Source organism: Staurois parvus, unplaced genomic scaffold (assembly GCF_062004578.1).
Source record: "Staurois parvus isolate SC_StPar_1 unplaced genomic scaffold, SC_StPar_1.0 ptg000475l, whole genome shotgun sequence".
Taxonomy (NCBI): Eukaryota; Metazoa; Chordata; class Amphibia; order Anura; family Ranidae; genus Staurois; species Staurois parvus.
Window position 1 is genome coordinate 1,272,571 of NW_028318271.1, and position 21,607 is coordinate 1,294,177.

General features: G+C 42.7%; 1 long non-coding RNA gene across 1 annotated transcript; it reads left to right on the forward strand.

Moving 5' to 3' along the window:
• Positions 1 to 2,353: 2,353 nt before the first annotated feature.
• Positions 2,354 to 5,097, forward strand: LOC149452379 (uncharacterized). Its single transcript, XR_016314876.1, has 2 exons — positions 2,354 to 2,442; positions 4,877 to 5,097. It is a non-coding gene; the product is annotated as an uncharacterized LOC149452379 (long non-coding RNA).
• The last annotated feature ends 16,510 nt before the right edge of the window (positions 5,098 to 21,607 follow it).

The following is a 21,607-nucleotide window of genomic DNA, read 5'->3' on the forward strand; positions in this document are numbered from 1 at the left end:
CACAGGCCACCCCAGCACACCACTCAGCCCTGATCTTTAGATTAGTTCCAGTTGAACGTGGCTAACTACTACCAAATATACAATATGAAACATATGTTTAGTACATAAAAATGCCCATTTTGCAATAGTTGTCTTGATGTCTATGGGCAATTATGATCACAGCCCCCTTCACTATAGCAGATATCATTTTATCCGTTGTGTAATCTTACAAATGAATCATCAATGAGCAGTAATGGATCTCACAGGTCAGTGTATGAAGTTTCCCATGACATGAGATGGCCAGGATTAACAGTAACTGATCCATCAGAACGACTGAAATAGCGGAGGATGATTTACAGACTTGATACATCGTTGGGATGAAAATAATCTGAGCCAAATGCTGTGATGACAGGTCCGGTGGAAGTGATTTGTGGTTTTACCCATGTGTTGTAGGGATGGAGTCCCGATGATTGATTCTATAGATTGCCTGTACACAATTACAGATCAGCGAATCTGGAATCCATTTCTGCTTGTTAATTTGTTACAATCAGCCAATCAATACAGGGAGGATGTATTGGTTCCCAATCCACAACATGCATTCTGAACTGAAATAATGTTATTTAATGTTGAAGTTTAGCTAAAAAAACATTTTTTTTCTACAGCTTTAGTTACATTACCTACCTGTAAATGAAGTATGACCCCAAGATGGGCAGGCTGATGGATTCTGTGAAAATCTTCACTGCAGGGCTGCCCTGTCCTCTTCTTGCTGTGGAACATTTGGCATTGTGGGAGTTAACAGCTTTAGGTCACTGGGCTGAGCTGCTCTAAAGATGAAATGACAGGGACATGCCCCCTCTTCCTCTGCCTCCAATGTGAAAACTTTTTTCAGTGATTACACTGCATGTAACATGATGCGTAAATGGGGAGAGAGTCATGTGACTGTTCAGATTCTCCCCTATTCATAGATCATGTTGTAGGCAGTGTAATAAATGAAAGAAGTTTTCCTATTGGAGGAGAGGGCAGGAGGGGGCATGTCCTCTTTGGATCATCGTTATTGCAGCTGAGCCTGGAGACCCAAAGCTGTTAACCCCCACAACGCCAGAAGTTCAACAGCAGGAAGAGGACAGGGCAGACCCACAGTGGATATTTCTACAGAACCCAGCAGCCCCCACAGCACCAGAAGTTTAGAAGCAAGAAGAGGACGGGGCAACCCTGCAATGAAGATTTCTACAGAATTCAGCACCCTGCACATTGTGGGACATACAGTTCTTCATTAGGATCAGCAATGTAACTAAAGCTTTTTTAGCTAAACTTCAGCCTTAAAGTGTTACTAAACCCACAACAGTAAAATCAGTCTGTATATGCAGTAAAGCATGCTTGTTATAAGGGGTTAATCCTCCACATTGTGTAAAAAGGCTGTTTGATCCTGTCATCTCTAATTATCCCCTTCTTTTACTGTCCCCAATCCATCTACTGATACTACAGAGCTTTAGGAGGCACTCTGCACATGCTCAGTTTAGTGGGTATTTTTTAAATTTTTTTGTGGGGGGGGGTTGCATGTGATCAGCACAGGGCCAATCAGCACTGTCCAGACAGAGGGTCAGGGGGCATGCAGTCTCATAGGAGAGTCGGATGAGAATTAAATCTCTTCTTACAAGGCAAAACCAGTGCTCGGCCAGAAACTGTTAGAAGTCACAAGACTACTATATACTGCTGATGAGAAAAGGTATTTAGCAGTTTATATTTACTAAAATAAATGCATTTCCATGTTGTGTGTACTGTGGGAGATCGGATATAGTGAATTCAAGGTCCTGGGTTTAGTAACACTTTAAAGCTGAACTCCAAGAAGATATAAAAGACACAAATGAATGCATTTCTGTGTTCATTAACCCCTTTTTGCCCAGCGCCATTAGTACAGTGTCAGTGCTTTTTTTTTTAGCACTGATCACTGTATTGGTGTCACTAGGGATGTCAGTGACACCAAGTCAGTTCCCCCCAGTGTCAGAATACCCACTTCAGTCCCGCAGTCCCGCTATAAGTACCTGATCACCGCCATTACTAGTAAAAAAAAAATTCCAATATCTATAACGCCATTTGTAAACGCTATAACTTTCATTTAAACCAATTAATTTACGCGTATTAGGATTTTTTTTTAGCAAAGACATGTCGCAGAATACATTCTGGCCTAAATTTATGATGAAATTCGATTTTTTTTATTTGTTTACTGGACATGTTTAATAGCAAGAAGTCAAAAATATAGTTTTTTTTCTCAAAGTTTTCGGTCTTATCTTTTTATAGCACCAAAAATAAAAAACGCACAGGCGATCAAATACCACCTGTGGCAGAGCAGTGTGCATCCCAGACCTGAAAAGACAAAACTGCAGATTCTTTTGGCAGATAAAACAACTTTCTCTCCTTTCTCAGGCAATAAAAACTCCCAGGCGCCCAGCCAGAATTATGAAGGTAATAAAAGATAAAAGCAATACAGAAACAAATCAAAAACCGCTGTAAAAAAGTATTTTGTACCTAGATCAGTTACCAATGTAACACATCATGCATGTCCTACATTAAGGCTGCATTCACACTTGGGCGTTCTAAAAACCGTCAACAGAGTCGCACACTTTTGCCCGCATTTTCAGAAATGTGGCAAAACGCATGATATGCTTGTGTGTTTTTGGTGAGCTTGGCAAGAGTCAAAATATGCAGAAAAAGTGCTAAATTTCACACCACCAAACCTGCTTGGCTTATCGCCAAAATTTGGTACATGAGCTCCTTTGGCATGTTTTGTGTGTGACAGGCAGGACATTTGCGTCATTGGTTTGTTGCGCTAAAACGCACATTGCAAAACGCAGCAAGGCTCTGCACTTAGATTTGAATGTAGCCTAAAAGGCTTAGAGATAGTCATGATCTGTGCTTGATCGGCTGCAGTGGAAGGCAGGAAAGATACTGGAGGTCTAAAAGACCCCTGACATCTACATAAATGGGCAGCACAGTGGCTAAATGATTAGCACGTCCGCCTGGCAGTACTAGGGTCACTGGTTCAAATCCCAACCACAGCACCTGCCTGGAGTTTGCATGTTCTCCCTGTGCCTGCGTGGGTTTTCTCCAGGCACTCTGGTTTCCTCCCACACTCCAAAGACATGCAGGTAGGTGAATTGGCTCCTGTCTAAATGGACCCTAGTATGTGTATGAATGTAAGTTAGGGACCTTAGATTGTACGCTCCTTGAGGGTTAGGGACTGATGTGAATGTACAATATATATGTAAAGCGCTGTGTAAATTGATGGCGCTATATAAGTACCTAAAATAAATAATAATAAATAAAATAAATAAATAGAACCTGTCACCTGCCCAATGCAATGACAAAGGGGGGTCTGTTACACCACATGTGGCTGCAATAAAGTTAAATGTAACAAAAAAAAAGTTAAATAAGTAAAAGTCATAAAGATAAAAAACAATGTAAATTGTATATGCAAACAATAAGTGTGCCACATGCTGTATATCTTCACAAATGTTGAAATGGGAGCAATCATTTCATTTACAGTTCTATATAAATTGATGAGCAATGAAAGCGCCACCTATTGATGATTCTGGGTGCCCTAATTCTTTGTCATTTTTCGGGTGCATGCAGTTTTGAGGCTTGAGGTATTTGGTTTCTATTTACCTTCCATATCTTTTCTTTTGTACAAAAAAATGGGGATTATATTTATCTTAGAGCCATTTCATACTGCTGTGCTGGGGTTTGGCAGCAGTGCAGTGTACCCGCAGTTTTTATGCAGTTAACCCATGGGTTCTCATGGAATTTCTATTAGATTGCATGTTTTTGGTGCATTCTCTGAAAGTGCACCAAAAGTTCCCCATGCTGCATCTCTAGTGCACTTTCAGAAAACGCAGCAAAACGTGCCACCTAACAGAAAGTCTATGGGAAACCACAGGTTAACTGCATGAAAACCGCAGTGTGGCAGTGTGAAACGGCCTTTATTACTTTAATTATAAAATTAATTTGGTGTTTTTTACTGAAAATATAGATATGAGAAATAAATAAATAAAAATGGAACTACCATATTTTTATTCTACAAGGTCATGTTACAAGGTATGTTACATAGGGGAAGTGGCTAAAGCATATCTAAACCCAAGAACAATAATAATAATGTACTTATTTATTTGTTGTTAGGGTGTTAATGTATTTATTATTATCATTATTATTTTATTTTTATTTTGTTTAAGGGCTAAGGGGTTAAAGTTATGGGTTATTTATTTATTATTACATATTGTATTTTTATTGATTTAACATTTATCTATGATTATTTTTATTTATGTATTTATTTATAATTTAACATTTATTTATTCATTTATTTTTTAAACATTTTTTAAAAAATGCTCAACAACGCATTTCCATTAAATAAAAAAAGAAAAAACGCAAATCTGCCCAATTTGAGCTCCAGGACTTGTTTGAGCTTCAGGCATTTGGCTTCAGGCAACTTGGCGTGGAGATGTGAACCATCTCTATTGAGAATAATTGATTTTTTTCTCCTCAAGCAGTTTGGAGCTTCGAGCTACAAATTGCTCAGGTGTGAACGGGGCCTTACAGTTCCATATAACAGTCTTGGGGGTAAATACCAGTAGGTATTTTATATTGAGCTTTAAAAACAAAAGGATGTTATAATTAAAACCTGCAGTGAGGAAGGTTATAGTATCTGTGTGAAAGCTGCATTTTATTATATAGAAAATGCCAGTGTATATTTCACAATATTTGGCTCAAAATTCAGAAAGGCCTTTCAGTCAACATTAGCTATATTTAAACCTTATGATTCTAGCATTAGTAAATAGATAGAAAAGTATATCATATTTTACTGTTAATTAATGTTCCTTCAGTTACTTCTTGATTTCTGGCCTAGGCAAATGACGTTCATCCTTCCGCTCCGTGAAGACATCGAATGGCGAAACACGTAGGGTGGAGCTTCAGACTAATGTCAGTACGTTCTGTAAGAGGCTGGCGTCTCGGCTTTCTGTGATTTTAACGAAATGTTTTTGTTGCTAGTGTCGGCCATGACACTGTTCCATGTGAGTGGATTATGATGAGTTTTTACGAATAAACGTGTCATACGGTATCACACAATCATTTGTTTTGTTTTTCTTTCTTTTCTTTTCTGAGCCTGTGAACAAAGTTCTTGGAATTTGGTTTGGAAGTTTTCGCTGCTGAGTTATAGATCTGCAGAGTACTGCTCCCAAGGAAGATAAATTAAGTGTCTGGATATCTGGGTCTCCCTGACCTACAGAATATTACATCTACAAGCTGAGAGAGGAATATTTTGAAAAGCTGGTTACCGCTGAGTCTGCCTGCAGAGTTTTGCTCCCAGAGCAAAAAAGTGCAATTGCTGGTTTATAATTTAACTGGCAATTTGCTCTGGTGAGTTTATTCATTTCTGTTGGTGGTGGATTTGCACAAATCTGTTTTTGTGGTGATGGACACTGTTCACTGTTGATGGAAAAAGAGAAAAATACATTTTCAAAGACTATTTTTTGTCACAATATAATTTTTCACTGTTTAATTTTACCACTTAATAATTTGTACATTTAGTTTGTTAGCGCTACCATTTTTTGTTTTATAAATGACGTCATATATCCCAGGAGTCTTCAGGGGGGGGGGGTTTTCTCAGCTAAGCACACCCTTCTGCCTGCATGCCTGATCTAAGGACAGATGGATTCCAGGAAGTTAATGCTACATGAATCATCTGTCCTTACTTGAGATGGCTACAGCTAGACATTCTAGGTGGGTGTTGTTTAAAGTGATTTCTCAATATAATAAAGCATGGATGAATGGGGGGAATACAGTAAGTCCCCTGACTTACGAACAAGTTCCGTTCTGGGAAAACGTTTGTAAATCAGATTCGTTCGTAAGTCCGACAAAGTGAGTCTTATACACCTTTGACACAAATATGCAATGTAAAGCATAAAAAAACAAACATACAGAAATACTGTAAATAAACTTTTTTTGCTTTTACAGTTACCTTAAAATGGTGGTGCAGTACAGTGCAGTGCAGTACAGTGCAGTACCACAACTGGCATATAGTGGAAGAGAGTTACTAACTAGTGGAGGGAGGGTAGGTGGGAGATGGTGGAGCTGAAGGATTATCAGCATTAGGAGATGGAGGGCATGATGCAATTTGGCCCACACCTAATGTTAACGGAGCTGAAGGATCATTAACAATAGGAGATGGAGGGCAAGATGGAATTTCACTCAGACCTGATGCTGATGACACAGGTTTTTTGATGGATTCAATTCTTTCTACCCTCTGGAAAAAAACATCCAGTGATGTCTGAGTAGTAGCTATTTTTTTCTCATCATAGATGACTCTGTAGCACTGGATGGCATCCTGAATGGCTGCTGCAACCTTGGTGTATCATTCTATGTTGGGGTCCTGTGCCTCAAAACTAAATGTGCCTCTTCAAGTAAAGAAAATCCCCTTGCCATTTCCTGTGTTGTGAATCTCTTTGGTTCTTTAGTTACATCTTCCTCTTGGCTCTCTTCGTCTTTTCGCTGAGCCTCTAATTCCATCAGGTCCTCGTTAGTAAGCTCCTCATGTTGCACAGCAAGAGTTCAATGCAGTCGTCCTCTTGCAGATCTAGCTCCAGCTTTGTGCTAAGGGTCACTAAGTTGTTGAAGACCTCTTTGGACTCCTTACCCATCTTCTCAAGTACATGAACTTCATGAACAAACTGCGGCAAAGGTTCTTCCAAACCCCATTCATGTTGACAGCAGAAACCTCATGCCAAGCAAAGCTGATGTTTTTTATGGCCTTGTAGATGTTATAGTCCTTCTAAAATTGTCACAAGGTTGTTCCTGTTTCATCAATATACTTCATTGCCTGCCGAAAAGTGTGACGTAAATAATATTTCTTGAAAGTCGCAATAACTCCTTGGTCCATAGGTTGGATGAGCGCCGTAGTTTTCGGTGGCAAATGCACTACTTTGACGTTGGGATGAAAGTCATCCATGAATTGGGGGTGAGCTGGTACATTGTCAAGCAGAAAAAGAATGTTGAATAGGATATCTTTCTCCAAACTGTATTTCTCTATCTTGCATAAAGTGGTGGAAAAAACAGTCCTGGAAAATGGCCTGTGTAACCCAGGCTTTGTAGTTACTCTTCCATACAACAGGTAGAGAGTCCTTGGCTATGTTTTTGAGGGCTCTTGAGTTCTCTGAATGGTAAACTAAGAGAGGCTTTAGGTTCATATCACTGGAAGTATTGCCACCAAACAACAGAGTAAGTCTGTCCTTTGATGCTTGGAAGCTGGCATCACCTTTTCCTCTTTACTGATGTAATTTCATTTTGGCATCCTCTTCCAGTACAGTCCTGTCTTATCGACGTTAAACACCTGTGGGGGTAAATAAGCACCTTTGCCAATAATTTCTCTAAGTGTTGCTGGAAATTCTTGGGCAGCTATGGTATCTGCACTCGCAGCCTCACCACTTACTTTGATGTTGTGAAAGTTGGCTCTAGCCTTGAATCTGTTCAACCATCCATGGCTGGCAGTAAGAGATGCACACTGTCCACCCCGTTTTTTCTTCAATTCTTCAATCGGGCTTTTAGCTTTTTCTTTCAATAAGCATTAAGCTGAGTGGGACTCGACGCTGATGCTGATCCTGCATCCACACACTGAGAAGTTTCTCCATCTCCTCTATCACTTTAGCACGTTTTTGGGATATTATTATTGACTTCATAGGCACAGCAGACTTCACATGTTCCATGATCTCAGCCTTGTTCTTTAGAATTGTGCCAATGATTGAACGATTCATATTATAAGAACGAGCGATGTCGACCATCTTTTTGCCTCGGTCCAGTTTCTCAATTATTTTCACTTTTGTTTCCATGGTTATTGCTTTGCACTTCCTAGCAGTCCCCTCCACATCACCACTGCTTTTCCTCTTCCAGATATCCTGGGCTCTGTACAGTACACTATCGCACTGTACAGTAAGCACACAGCAGCACAGCTGTGACAATGCCCGGCAGACACGTGAGCTACTTCCGCGCTTTATTTGCATCTACGAATGTTTGTAATGTGAGATCTGTTTGTATCTGTGAAAGTTCGCAACTCGAATGTTCGTAAGTCGGAGACTTACTGTATTAAAAATGAATTAAATGTTATTATTATTATTGTCATTATTTTATTATTATATTATTTATTTGATGATATTTAACTGCCTCCAGCCCGCCATATAAGGCAATGACGAGCGCAAGGCAATTCTCTCGTTCTGGGAGGATGTCATATGACGTCCTCCCACTCTAACCACGCATGCGCGGAGTGTGCAGCGCGGCGATTGGTGGTGCGTTGTGTCCCTCGACACAGCAGATCACCGTTCAACGGTAAGAGCCGAAGATGTCAGCTCGGTCATGTGATCAGCTGTGTTCAATCACAGCTGATCGCATGTAAATAGGGAAATGCCGATTATCGGCATCTCTCTCCTCATGAGCTGTCACGCTGACAGCTTGAGAGGAGAGCTGGTAAGCGGCATTCCTCGGAGGGGACATGTACACTGATCATCAGGGCACTGATGATCAGTGTGCCCTGATGATCAGTGTAGCCCCAGCAGTGCCAGCTGTCAGTGCCCATCAATGCCAGCTGTCATTGCCCATCAATGCCACCTGCCAGTGCCCATCAGTGCCTCATCAATGCCATATCAGTGCCTACCAGTGCACATCAATGCCACATATCAGTGCCCATCTGAACTGACTTTCAGTGTCACCTGTCAGTGCCACCTATCAATGCCAGTCAGTGCCACCCATCAGTGCCGCCTATCAGTGCCATATATGAGTGCTGCCTTTCAGTGCCCATCAGTGATGCCTGTCAATGCAGTAAAACATGGCACCCGCCCCGGTCTATAACTGGCTTATGAAGCAAGGACTGCATGAACCGGGCAACGCATGTCAGTAATAAAGGAAAAATAAAAAAGGGGGGTTCAAAAATCAACTCGCCAGCCAGCTTGCCAACAACCAAATTAACCTGTCTAACAGCATGCATTAAAAACAGAGGTTTAGTTAGCACACATTTGCAAATACATACGTAAGCCACAGAGCCACATCACAGCACCCCGATATTCTGTGGTCCTAACTCTACAAATTTGAGTCCCCATAGTAGAGTCACATGTATTTAAAGGATAGGCCAAGGGCAGGCAATGCCTGTCAATGCCCATCAGTGCAACATCAGTGAAGGAGAAAAATCACTTATTTACAAAATTTTATAACAAAAACTAAGAAAAAATGTTTGGTTTTTTTCATAATTTTCAGTTGTTTTTGGTTTGTTTAGCAAAAAATACCACCAAAAGAAAGCTCTGTCTCAAAAAAATTATAAAAATTTCATATGGGTACAGTGTTGCATGGCTGCGCAATTGTCATTCAAAGTGCGACAGCGCTGAAATCTGAAAACTGGCCTGGGCAGGAAGAGGGTATAAGTGCCCTGTAGGCAAGTGGTTAATATATTTCATAATAAAAGGAAAAAGGCCTGAAACTACTGTACGCACCTCATCTAAGGACTGGTAAGCCGCAATATGGTGTAAATACAATTTTTGGTTTTGGTTCTAGGTACCTTTTACATTACTCAGGTTGGATTCAAGGACAAGTAGAAAACACTTTTGATGTTTTGACTTAAATCTCTGTCTGCCCTCGTTCGCTTATATGGATTTTTAAAATAGAATGCTTAAAAAATGGCAGCTATTTCTTGGAAGAGAATCAGGGTTACATTTTCAGTTCTTACACGATAGAAATAAACGTGCCTTGTATCTCCAAGTACCCAGACAAGGCGCAGGTCAGAAAATCTTTATCCCGTTTTGCTGCCAGTTTACATGTGTGGAGAGATAGAAGGAATGAGTCATTTATCACAGATCCACAGCAGAATATGTTTTTCTGTCATTAGAGACTTTTTACATCTTTACTGCCAGCTAAAAATAAAAGATAAAATCATACATAATGGATGTAAATGCATTTACACACGCTTTTGAAGCGTTATACTATGACTCCTTTCAGAAGATGCAGTGTAGAAGTTGCTACAATTTAAAAAAAGACAAAAAACGCTGTAATGTATTGAACATTGTTATCTAAGACAATTCTGTCCTTAAAACATAACTAAAGTCAAAAACCAAAAAATGCTAAATATGCTTTACATTTCAGTTCTCAGTAGTTTCATCCTATTTTGTTAAACATCTGTATAGTTTTAGTCCCCATAATTTCAATGTAATAAAAGTGCCGATCTATTGTACAAATAATACAGTTAAATGTACAAAAAATAATAAATCAAACACATATACATCTGTACAAAACGCACTCCAGAATCCTGCACTCTGTACGAAATGCACTCCTGAATCTTGCACTCTGTAACAAACGCACTCCTGAATCCTGCACTCTGTAACAAACGCACTCCTGAATCCTGCACTCTGTACGTAACGCACTCCTGAATCCTGCACTCTGTACGTAACGCACTCCTGAATCCTGCACTCTGTAACAAACGCACTCCTGAATCCTGCACTCTGTAACAAACGCACTCCTGAATCCTGCACTCTGTAACAAACGCAATCCTGAATCCTTCACTCTGTACGTAACGCACTCCTGAATCCTGCACTCTGTAACAAACGCACTCCTGAATCCTGCACTCTGTACGTAACGCACTCCTGAATCTTGCACTCTGTAACAAACGCACTCCTGAATCCTGAACTCTGTACGAAACGCACTCCTAAATCCTTCACTCTGTACGTAACGCACTCCTGAATCCTGCACTCTGTACGAAACGCACTCCTAAATCCTTCACTCTGTATGTAACGCACTCCTGAATCCTGCACTCTGTACGAAACGCACTCCTGAATCCTACACTCTGTGAATAACACAATTCTGAATCCTCCAGTTTGTACGAAACGCACTCCTGAATCCTGCACTCTGTATGAAGCGCACTCCTGAATCCTGCACTCTGTACGTAACGCACTCCTGAATCCTGCACTCTGTATGAAGCGCACTCCTGAATCCTGCACTCTGTACGAAACGCACTCCTGAATCCTGCACTCTGTATGTAACGCACTCCTGAATCCTGCACTCTGTACGTAACGCACTCCTGAATCCTGAACTCTGTACGTAACGCACTCCGGAATCCTGCACTCTGTACGTAACGCACTCCTGAATCCTGCACTCTGTACGTAACGCACTCCTGAATCCTGCACTCTGTACGTAACGCACTCCTGAATCCTGCACTCTGTACGTAACGCACTCCTGAATCCTGCACTCTGTACGTAACGCACTCCGGAATCCTGCACTCTGTACGTAACGCACTCCGGAATCCTGCACTCTGTACGTAACGCACTCCTGAATCCTGCACTCTGTACGTAACGCACTCCTGAATCCTGCACTCTGTACGTAACGCACTCCTGAATCCTGCACTCTGTACGTAACGCACTCCTGAATCCTGCACTCTGTGAATAACACAATCCTGCACTCTGTATGAAGCGCACTCCTGAATCCTGCACTCTGTACGTAACGCACTCCTGAATCCTGCACTCTGTGCGAAACGCACTCCTGAATCCTGCACTCTGTACGTAACGCACTCCTGAATCCTGCACTCTGTACGTAACGCACTCCTGAATCCTGCACTCTGTATGTAACGCACTCCTGAATCCTGCACTCTGTACGTAACGCACTCCGGAATCCTGAACTCTGTACGTAACGCACTCCGGAATCCTGCACTCTGTACGTAACGCACTCCTGAATCCTGCACTCTGTACGTAACGCACTCCTGAATCCTGCACTCTGTACGTAACGCACTCCTGAATCCTGCACTCTGTACGTAACGCACTCCGGAATCCTGCACTCTGTACGTAACGCACTCCTGAATCCTGCACTCTGTACGTAACGCACTCCTGAATCCTGCACTCTGTACGTAACGCACTCCTGAATCCTGCACTCTGTACGTAACGCACTCCTGAATCCTGCACTCTGTACGTAACGCACTCCTGAATCCTGCACTCTGTACGAAACGCACTCCTGAATCCTGAACTCTGTACGAAACGCACTCCTGAATCCTACACTCTGTGAATAACACAATTCTGAATCCTCCAGTTTGTACGAAACGCACTCCTGAATCCTGCACTCTGTGAATAACACAATCCTGCACTCTGTACGAAGCGCACTCCTGAAACCTGCACTCTGTACGTAACGCACTCCTGAAACCTGCACTCTGTACGAAGCGCACTCCTGAAACCTGCACTCTGTACGAAGCGCACTCCTGAAACCTGCACTCTGTACGTAATGCACTCCTGAATCTCCTGCACTCTGTACGTAACGCACTCCTGAATCCTGCACTCTGTACATAACACACTCCTGAATCCTGCACTCTGTGAATAGCGCACTCCTGAATCCTGCACTCTGTACGAAGCACTCTCCTGAATCCTGCACTCTGTACGAAGCACTCTCCTGAATCCTGCACTCTCTACAAAACGTACTCCTGAAAATTGCTGTTCACAGACGCTCTCCATCCAATATGACAGAGCTTGAGCTATTTTGCAAAGAAGAATGGGCAAAAAATTCACTCTCTAGATGTGCAAAGCTGGTATAGACATCCCAAAAAGACTTTCAGCTGGAATTGCAGTAAAAGGGGTTCTACAAAGTTTTGACTCCGGGGGGCTGAATGCAAATGCCGCCACACTTTTCAGTTATTTATTTGTAAATAATTTTGAAAACCATTTATCATTTTCCTTCCACTTCACAATTATGTGCCACTTTGTGTTGGTCTATCACATAAAATCCCAATAAAATACATTTATGTTTTTGGTTGTAACATGAGAAAATGTGGAAAATTTCAAGGGGTGTGAATACTTTTTCAAGGTACTGTATACCGGTATATATATAATATATATTGCCTTCCTTGAAATAATAATATTCATAGCACTTTTGTTTCTATGGTTCTCTCTGGTGTAAACAAAAATGATTCATACTACGAGTAAAGCTGACATACTGACAGGAAGGTATTAAAATAAGTTTTGAAGCTTATACATGCGTATATGAAAAATGAATTACAATGCTGATTTTTAGTTTGTAAAAATAGGTCTTTTTTTTGTGCGGCAATATACTGCAATTATCTCAGTGGATTGTGAGGAACAATTGTACTGCTACCAGAAAGCTTGCATTCACTTATGAATTTTCAAGCTTGCACACCTACTGTATGAGCCTGGTGTTATGACGGGATGCAGCCAGGCACGTTTGTGTATAGCAACTGCCTCCGTAAACAGGAAACTTGTACTAACCCATCCCAAAGACACAACTAAAATCCAATTAACTAATGAACAAAGCATCTTCTCTTGAATGACATATATAAAACAGATTTCACCACTGCAACAAGGAAGTATTCCAAAATATATTCCATGACAAATATGTACAGTAAACCTTTAGAAGGATACTGTTGTATTATATGCATATTTGTTTTATTTTACAAAATCTGTGTTTTTGGAAATGGTGATCTTGTAGATTCAACTATAAGATCACAAGATGCCTATATAGCTCTTTATTTAGAGGTTCACACCATGACTTTCACAATGCAAACAGAAAGGATATACATAGAAATAGTTACATGCATATACAAAAAATATAACTTGTTACATTTAAATGTGTTAAATATCAGGTAGCAAAGCTTGTTCCCTTTGAAAAATGAGTCAAATGAGTACCAATTTTTATATAGAAAATGGGTCAAAGTGAGGGGGGATTCAACTAAGTTAGGGGAAAGGTAAATAAGGGGTTATTAGGGTAGGGGGAGAGGAAAAAAAGGAAGGGGTTAGGAAAAGAGGGTGAAGAAAAGAGGAACAAAGGAAGACAAAGAGAGCGTCCACAGGGAGTGTCACCAGAAGCAGTCAAACATGGTAACAGATGGGGTTATTTAGAATTGTAAGTATTCAGTAGATAGTCAGAACTATTCCAGTAAAACCTTCTGGCCTTATGAGCTTCAGTTTTGTCTTTCAGGGCTGAATTTAATTCTTACATCTGTTGAATGTTGTTCACCCTAGCAAACAGGCCGGGGCTGACCATAAGGCACACCACACATTTCTTCATCAGGCCTTATGTCCCTACAAACAGGGCCCCATTGGCACTGTAGAGCAATGGGGTATACAGGAGATGGGCAGCGCTGTGTGCTGTCTTATTCCCCAGCAAGCAAGGAGTGAGGGGGCCAGGAGCTCCATTGACCTCGCCCTATACCATGCAGCCTGTATGCTCAGGACTCAGGAGGCCATGGGGTAGAATCTCAGAGCAGAACAGGAGCAGCAGCCAGCAGCACTGAGAACCCACGGATGTTGAGCCTAGCTGGCCAGGACCAGATAGGTCTTTCTCCCCATATAGACTGACTGTTCCTAACCCTGTCAGAAGCTGGGGTGACCAGTGACAAGCAGCCGGTAAGGGGCGAAGCGGAAAGGGAGTTATGGGGAATGCCCACACTGCCAGCCTCATCTCCCGGGCTCCTCCAGGCACAGAGAGTGGCCAGAGGGGTTCTGGTAATCAGAGGGGGCTGAGGCGAGGCAATTGGAATTAGAGGGTTTTGGGTGTTGTCCCGATGGAGAGCAGCGTAACATTTGGGGGTGGAGTTATGGAGAGTAGAAGGGGCTTTGTGGGAGGGGTGATGGAGAGCTGAGTGGCATATGGGGGTGGGGCTGAGAGCTAAGTGTCGTTTTGGAGTGGGGCTATGGAGAAGGAGCTTTGTGAGCAGAGCTATTGAGAGTAGAGAAGAGCGTTGTGGGTAGGGCTATGAGGAGCACAAGGTTGTGGGTGGGGCTATGAAAAGCACAGGGGCGTGATGGACAGGGCTATGGAGAGCTGGTTTGAGTTATGGAGCTAAGTGATGGGTGAGCAGTAACAATGTGCAGTAACCTAATGATGTGCAGAAACCTGTAACAACCAATCAGTGAGATGTAATGATGTGCAGTAACATCTAGCAACCAATCAGTGAGTGGTAACGATGTGCAGCAACTTCTAGCAAACAATTAGTGAGCAGTAAGTATGTGCAATAACCTCTTGAAACTAATCAGTGAGCAGTAATGATGTGCTGTAACCTCAGTGAGCAATCTTCCCATCCCCACGTTATATTAATAACCACTTCCCAACCACCCACAATGTACAGCGGCAGAGCGGCAGCTACAGGCAAAGTGACGTACCCGTATGTTGCTCTGGCTGTACCAACACAGGGGGGCGTGCAGCGCTTCCCCCTCGTGCCTGCTGTGTCCAGCGGACACAGCGGAATGAAGATCCCGGTGATCATGTGATCGCTAGGCGATCACATGATCACTATGTAAGCAAAGCTGTTATGAATCAATCTCATTCATAACAGCTCTCCCCTTCCTAGTGAGCTGTGATTGGCCCACAGCTGTCACATGATACATGTGGCCAATCACAGCACCCTGTACCATGTGACCAGCTCCAGGCAATCACAGATCACTATCCTGAGCTGTCAAAACTTAACTCATTCATGACAGTTCATGAATGAGTTCGGTTCTGACAACATGCTTTGCATAGCAGGAGAAACTTGAAAAGCTACAATTTCTGGGGAAATTGTGTGAAGTGTTCTTGCAATCATGTCCTGATTTTTCAGCTCCCACTCTAGCTTTGAACATTCCGCCATTCATTCGTATGGGACCAATTTCACCACAAAACCGGCGATATTTCGTGAACCATTCAGCGAAATGTTCCACAAAGTAATAGCACACCAATCGGGAACAATCGTTTCGGTATATTACTGTCTATGTAGTGTAAAAACTGTGGGAGGAGTTAGGGTGGTAAATTTGTCTATAATAATAAGAATATATATGTGAGATAACAGTAAATGGTCTTGCCATGAACACTTCATTATCTTTATTTCTCCTGCAAAGCAAAGTGTAAGACTGAAAAAAAATCCCTGATCCCACACACACACACACACACACACACACACACACACAGTAGTACAATGTTACTATGGTTACATTCTACTATTTTGATAAAAGTATTTAAAAAAAATAATTAAAAAAAGTTTAAAAAAAAAACATATTGAGAATTTTTTTTTTTAATTCTTCTTTAAGAGTTTTTTTTTTACTATTTGCCAACCGGTTATCCGCATTTTGCGGTTGAGCAACAGCTCTTGGCAAATCGAGGTAATCTTGTGCCGCTTCCTATTTTGGGGTTTGAACGCACCTGCGCACCCCCCGCACCAGGTCCAGAGAGAGAAGTGAGAACACCACACCGAATAAAAGCATCACTACATTTTACACACACGTTAGATTATCACATTTAACCCTTTGATCGCCCCGTCACCCAACCACTGCCATTAATACAGTGTCAGTATATAGAATTTTTCACTGATCACTGTATTCCTGACACTAATGACATCATTAGGGGGGAGCCGGCTATGAAACCCATGGCATTCAGAACTGTCTTCCTACAAGCAAGATGGTGACACCAGGGACCTGAAGACTGGCAAAGAACCGGCCCGGGTAAAGATGGCCCGGGATCCCTGGAGCAGTGAGTGTCTGTCTATTAACCTCCCTGGCGGTATTCCCGAGTGTAGCTCGGGGTAAAGTTTCAGCACCACAAGCCGTAACCCTGAGCTACACTCAGGAATACCATGCGGTGCTGCTCCAGGATCCCTCGATCACTTACCTTGTCCTGAGCTCCCGCGATGTCCCCCCTGCAGTGTCCCCGGCAATGTAATCCGGCGGATGCCGGCATCTGTCATCTGGGTTCCGTCCCCTGCGAGCGTCGGGACGTATGGGGGACGGAACGGCGGGAAATTTGAAAATGACAAAAAGTGACATTCACTAAAATCACTAAAATCACATAGTATAACATTACTGTACCAAACCATTTCACATACATGTTGTCCCGAGTGCTTTGTCCTGTGCCCTGCCTGCATTTTTACTGTTCTTTCTGCCTGGAAACTGAGAAATGTCCATGGCATCCAAAAAGCGTCCCTTTATGTCAAAAGCGGTTTTAGACCAGCTAGAGAACAGCGATAGTAAATTAGAACCACTTGCAGAATTGAGTGATAATGATTCATGGGGGAAATTCATCATCAGACACTGAAAACAATTTTGCGACTTTGCTCAGCGATGTACGAACTTGGCGCTATATTTCAAATTTCAGTGTTTTTGGTTTGATTCTATTATTGAATTAAATGTATTATTATTATATTATTATTTTTTATGATTATTTATTAAATTATAATTTATGATTTTGTGTTTCAAGTTTTATCATACCCGGGATGTTTACTAGACTCTTGTTCGGACAGATTTCAGTGAGTTATTCCTAAGAATTACAGGCCTACAATATAAAACGTCAAATTTCCATGCAAAATAATGGTACTGCTTTCAGCACCAAAAATCTGAAATAATCATACTAGGGAGGTTAAAAGTCAGCAGCTACATTTGTACTAACTGTAGCTACCAACCATTAGCCTGGGTTCACACTTGTGCGGTGCGGCATATCGCAAGTGATTCGCAGAGGAACCGCACCGCATTCCTTCGCAAATCACATGCGAATTCTATGCGTTGCAATTTGAGCCATACATTTTGTATGGCTAAAATCACACCAAATCCGCACCAAAAATGTGCAGGACCCTTCTTCTTGGTCCGCAATAAAATCAGATCGCATTGGGTATTCACACCCATGCGATCCAATTCTGCACATCGCACCGCGTTTTGCGGACTGATTTCAGGGTGCGATTCTGATGTGGTGTGGAAATTGCACAGAAAACGCTGCGAATTCCGGACCGCATCATTGTGAACCAGGGCTCAAGAGAGGAGCGTTTGGGCTGAAAGAACTACTGTAGTGCGTTTAGGCATGTTCATGCTTTTGCACGTTCAATGCATTCTACTTCCCAGAATAAATTCATATTCTGGCCAATAGAATGCATTAATGCCAATTGCAGCATTTTCCTCCCCTGGAGCAAAGGCATCCAGGGAAGAAAAAAAAGAAAAACATACTGTGTGCATGAGACCTAAGGCTAGGTTCACACCTATGCAATTTGCGTTTTATCCGTTTCTGCAGTGCGTGTTGCGTATTTGCACATGCGTTTTTTCTGCGTTTTGCTTTTTTTCTTTTTCTTGTTGCTAGGCAGATTCAAAAAGCAAAATGCATTAAAAAAAATTGCAAAAACGCATCAAAAATGCACTACATGCTTTTCTGCAGTGTTTCCATTGAAGTCTATAGAACCAAAAACGCAACTTTTTGGGCTCAAAAAAGTCCCTGTACCTTTCCAGAAAACGTAAAAACGTGGAGATGTGAACGTGTCCCATAGGAAATCATGTTAAATGAACTGTAGTGCATTTCTGCAAAACGCTGCGGAAAATGCTTAGGTGTGAACCTGGGGTAAATCTTGGTACTGCTTCATGAACTTTGGACAACCTCTTGTGTTGCGTCTACAGCCTGCTGCCCTGTATTCATACCCATCATATCATATGATCAGAACTACAGCTGTGGTGTGTCAATCACTCTCGGTATGTTCCTTCTCTCTGACTGCAGCAGCCATGAAGAGTCACTCCAACCCTAATGTGCTTTGTCATCTAGTGTTCAAAAGAAAGACTGCAGACAAATATTTGACATACATACAAGTGAACAGTCCAACCTGCCAAAGGTCTTGCAACTCTGTTTAGCCAGTCCAGGGGCAGACTGACCATTTGGAAACTCGGGCACTGCCTGAGGGCCCAGGGTCAGTAGGGGGCCCCATGAGATGCCCCTGGTACCTTTTTCATAGGCTTTTTTGAGTTTGGGCAAGGACACAGGGGTCCCATGATCCCCTATTGTCCGGGGGCCCCATGAGTTGTCAGTCCGCCCCTGAGCCAGTCTGATGATTCAGGTTGCTGAAAACTCTGCTAAGTTCTGGACCTTTCTGTAAATTACAATGTAGTTGAAATATTTATAACACCCTTACATATACCCACTGAACTGACAAATTGCAGGTGATACAGAGAGATCAAACAAATCCTCCTACATAAGTTGTACCTATGGGTTGAACCTATACGAGGTTAACTGATCTTGCAACCCATAGTGATCCACGGGATCAACTTCAGCAGTTTGCAGCCCGTAAGGGGTTAACCGTGGCAGCTCTGTGCTAGTTGGAAATCGGCTTCTTCGGCCTGAAACCGGCACATGCTCAGTTGCTTCAGGGGATACATATCTTCACGGGTCCGATATACTCATTTTACCGCTACACCGGGGACAGCTGTCACTGTGCCGGGAATCCGGGATCACTCCAATAACTGGCCAGGACCTTCACAGAGCCCAGAAGCTCTGCTGGCATCCTGCTCCTGCACCCCCTGTGATGGTGTCACACGGTGCGGCCTGCACCCCCCTAGGGATGCCACTGGTCCCAGTCCATATAGCATCATCTGGCACTTAGTTCCCTTCTAGCAGTCCACACAGGGTGCTTAATTACAATGTCCCAGGAGCCTTCTGCCACCCAGCAGTCACAAGTAGTTCCACAGTAAGGAAGACAAAAGATCCTTCTCCAGACCAAGGACTCCAGGATGATGCCCTCGAGCAAATAGTCCATTAGTTATCTGCAGGCCATTAGCCCAGTACCTTCTGAGGCTCAGACTGCAATTTCTTGTTTCACTAGCAGCAACCCCAGGTGAACTGGAACGCTCCCTGAAACGGAAGAAACACTGTGGAAAAGCCTCCCAAACATTTATCACCTCCCCAGTCACCTTCTGGATGCCTCCTTCCAGGGATTGGCTGGACCATCTGTAATTGGGGATTTTTCTTACTGACCTTGAAAGTATGGAGCACTATTTCCACTGGCCATCACACCAATGTACCATCAGTTTAGAGATAGTAATTATTAGTAAAGGCACACTGACACCAAAAAGTTATTTCAGGGGTTCCTCCATGTTAAAGGGTTGAGAAAGGCTGCTCTGGGCCAACCATTGTGTACCACTATCTTTCTCACCCTAGTCAACTGCCTAGACTTATCACAGACCAGGGGCAGACTGACCATTTGGAAACTCGGGCAGTGCACAAGGGCCCGGGGTCAGTAGGGGGCCCCATGAGATGCTCCTGGTACCTTTTTCATAGGCTTTGAGTTTGGGCAAGGACACAGGGGCCCCATGATCCCCTATTGCCCAGGGGCCCCATGAGTTGTCAGTCCACCCCTGTCACAGACTAAACCATATAACCTAACTAGACATGAACTCTGGTGTTGGAGAGGCTAAAAAAAATAATTTTTACTACTTTTTCAGCACACCTAAAACTAACTACTAAGGGGATATACAAAATATTGCCTCAGCTAACAGCTTGGATCTGGGTATATATAGCCAGAGTGGGTGAATTGTAAAAACATAGTGCAACATTCCACCAATAAAATTGCCCAAACTGCCATGTAGGAGCCACAGCTATGTTGGCTGTACAGAAATCTGGCCCTACACCAATAAGTAGTGTAGAAACATAGGTGTGATGGCCCAAATTTCCATTCTCACTGCTGTGTAGAGAATTACAGAAAGCTAATATCAAAACAGATTCAGGTGCTTATGTTAGGCATATGTAAAAATATATTTAGGCTATCTTCACATCTAATGTGCTGTGATAGAGTCTGATAAAATGTGCATTTTATTATTCATTGCCATTATGTCCAGTAACGCACTTCCATTTTGAATGGCACCCCAAACGCATCCAAGCTCACGTACATTGCAGTGCACAGATAGGACCATACTGTATGTAAGTTGTGGTGCATTATAAAATAGATCACTTTCTGGTTTTGGATGCATTTGCAGCCCATTGAAATGAATAGACTGCCTTAAACAAGAGCTTAATTGTGCCTAAGCAGTGCCTGAAAAAATTGTACCTTTTGTCTAGGATTCCTCTTGAAAAATAGTAGTGCACTTGCAGGGGCGGACTGACAACTCATGGGGCCCCCGAGCAATAGGGGATCATGGGGTCACTGTGTCCTTGCCCAAACTCAAAAAAGCCTATGAAAAAGGTACCAGGGGCATCTCATGGGGCCCCCTGCTGACCCCGGGCCCTCGGGCAGTGCCCGAGTTTCCAAATGGTCAGTCCGCCCCTGTGCACTTGTATGTGAGGGTGACTGGTGCCTTCAGCCTGATAGCTGTATATCTGCAGTGTGGAATTCAGGCATTGATACCTCTGGCTGCTGGTTTAAAGAGATTTGGTGTTGTGAATACTGTTTTGCTCACTGTGGTTCTTGCTGGAGGCTCTGACATGTGGAAGAAAAGCCTTTCCTTTACCAAGATGGCCGCCTTTATGCACAGACACAATACAGACCATGGCATGGCTGGGCAATAATGGGGAAAACATTCAGGTACAGGGAGACCACAAGCAACACTGGCAACAAGTCATTTGAACTGTGTCTGCCTTTTTCCAGCCAGTGTAAAATGTTTGGTTCCTCTTTAACACCCAGCATGTTATGGGACAGTATGCCGCATGTTAACATTGTAAAGGAAGGGTCTCTATACTTTTCAGTATGAGGGCCACATTGTATACTTTACAAAAATTAACGAGCTGAAAAAATCCCCATCAAAGTTCCCCTTATATCAGAGTCCCCAATAACATCAGTGCACCCCCCCCCCCACATCAGTGTCCCCCCTTACATCATGGTCCCCATCAGAGTTTCCCCTTAGATCACAGT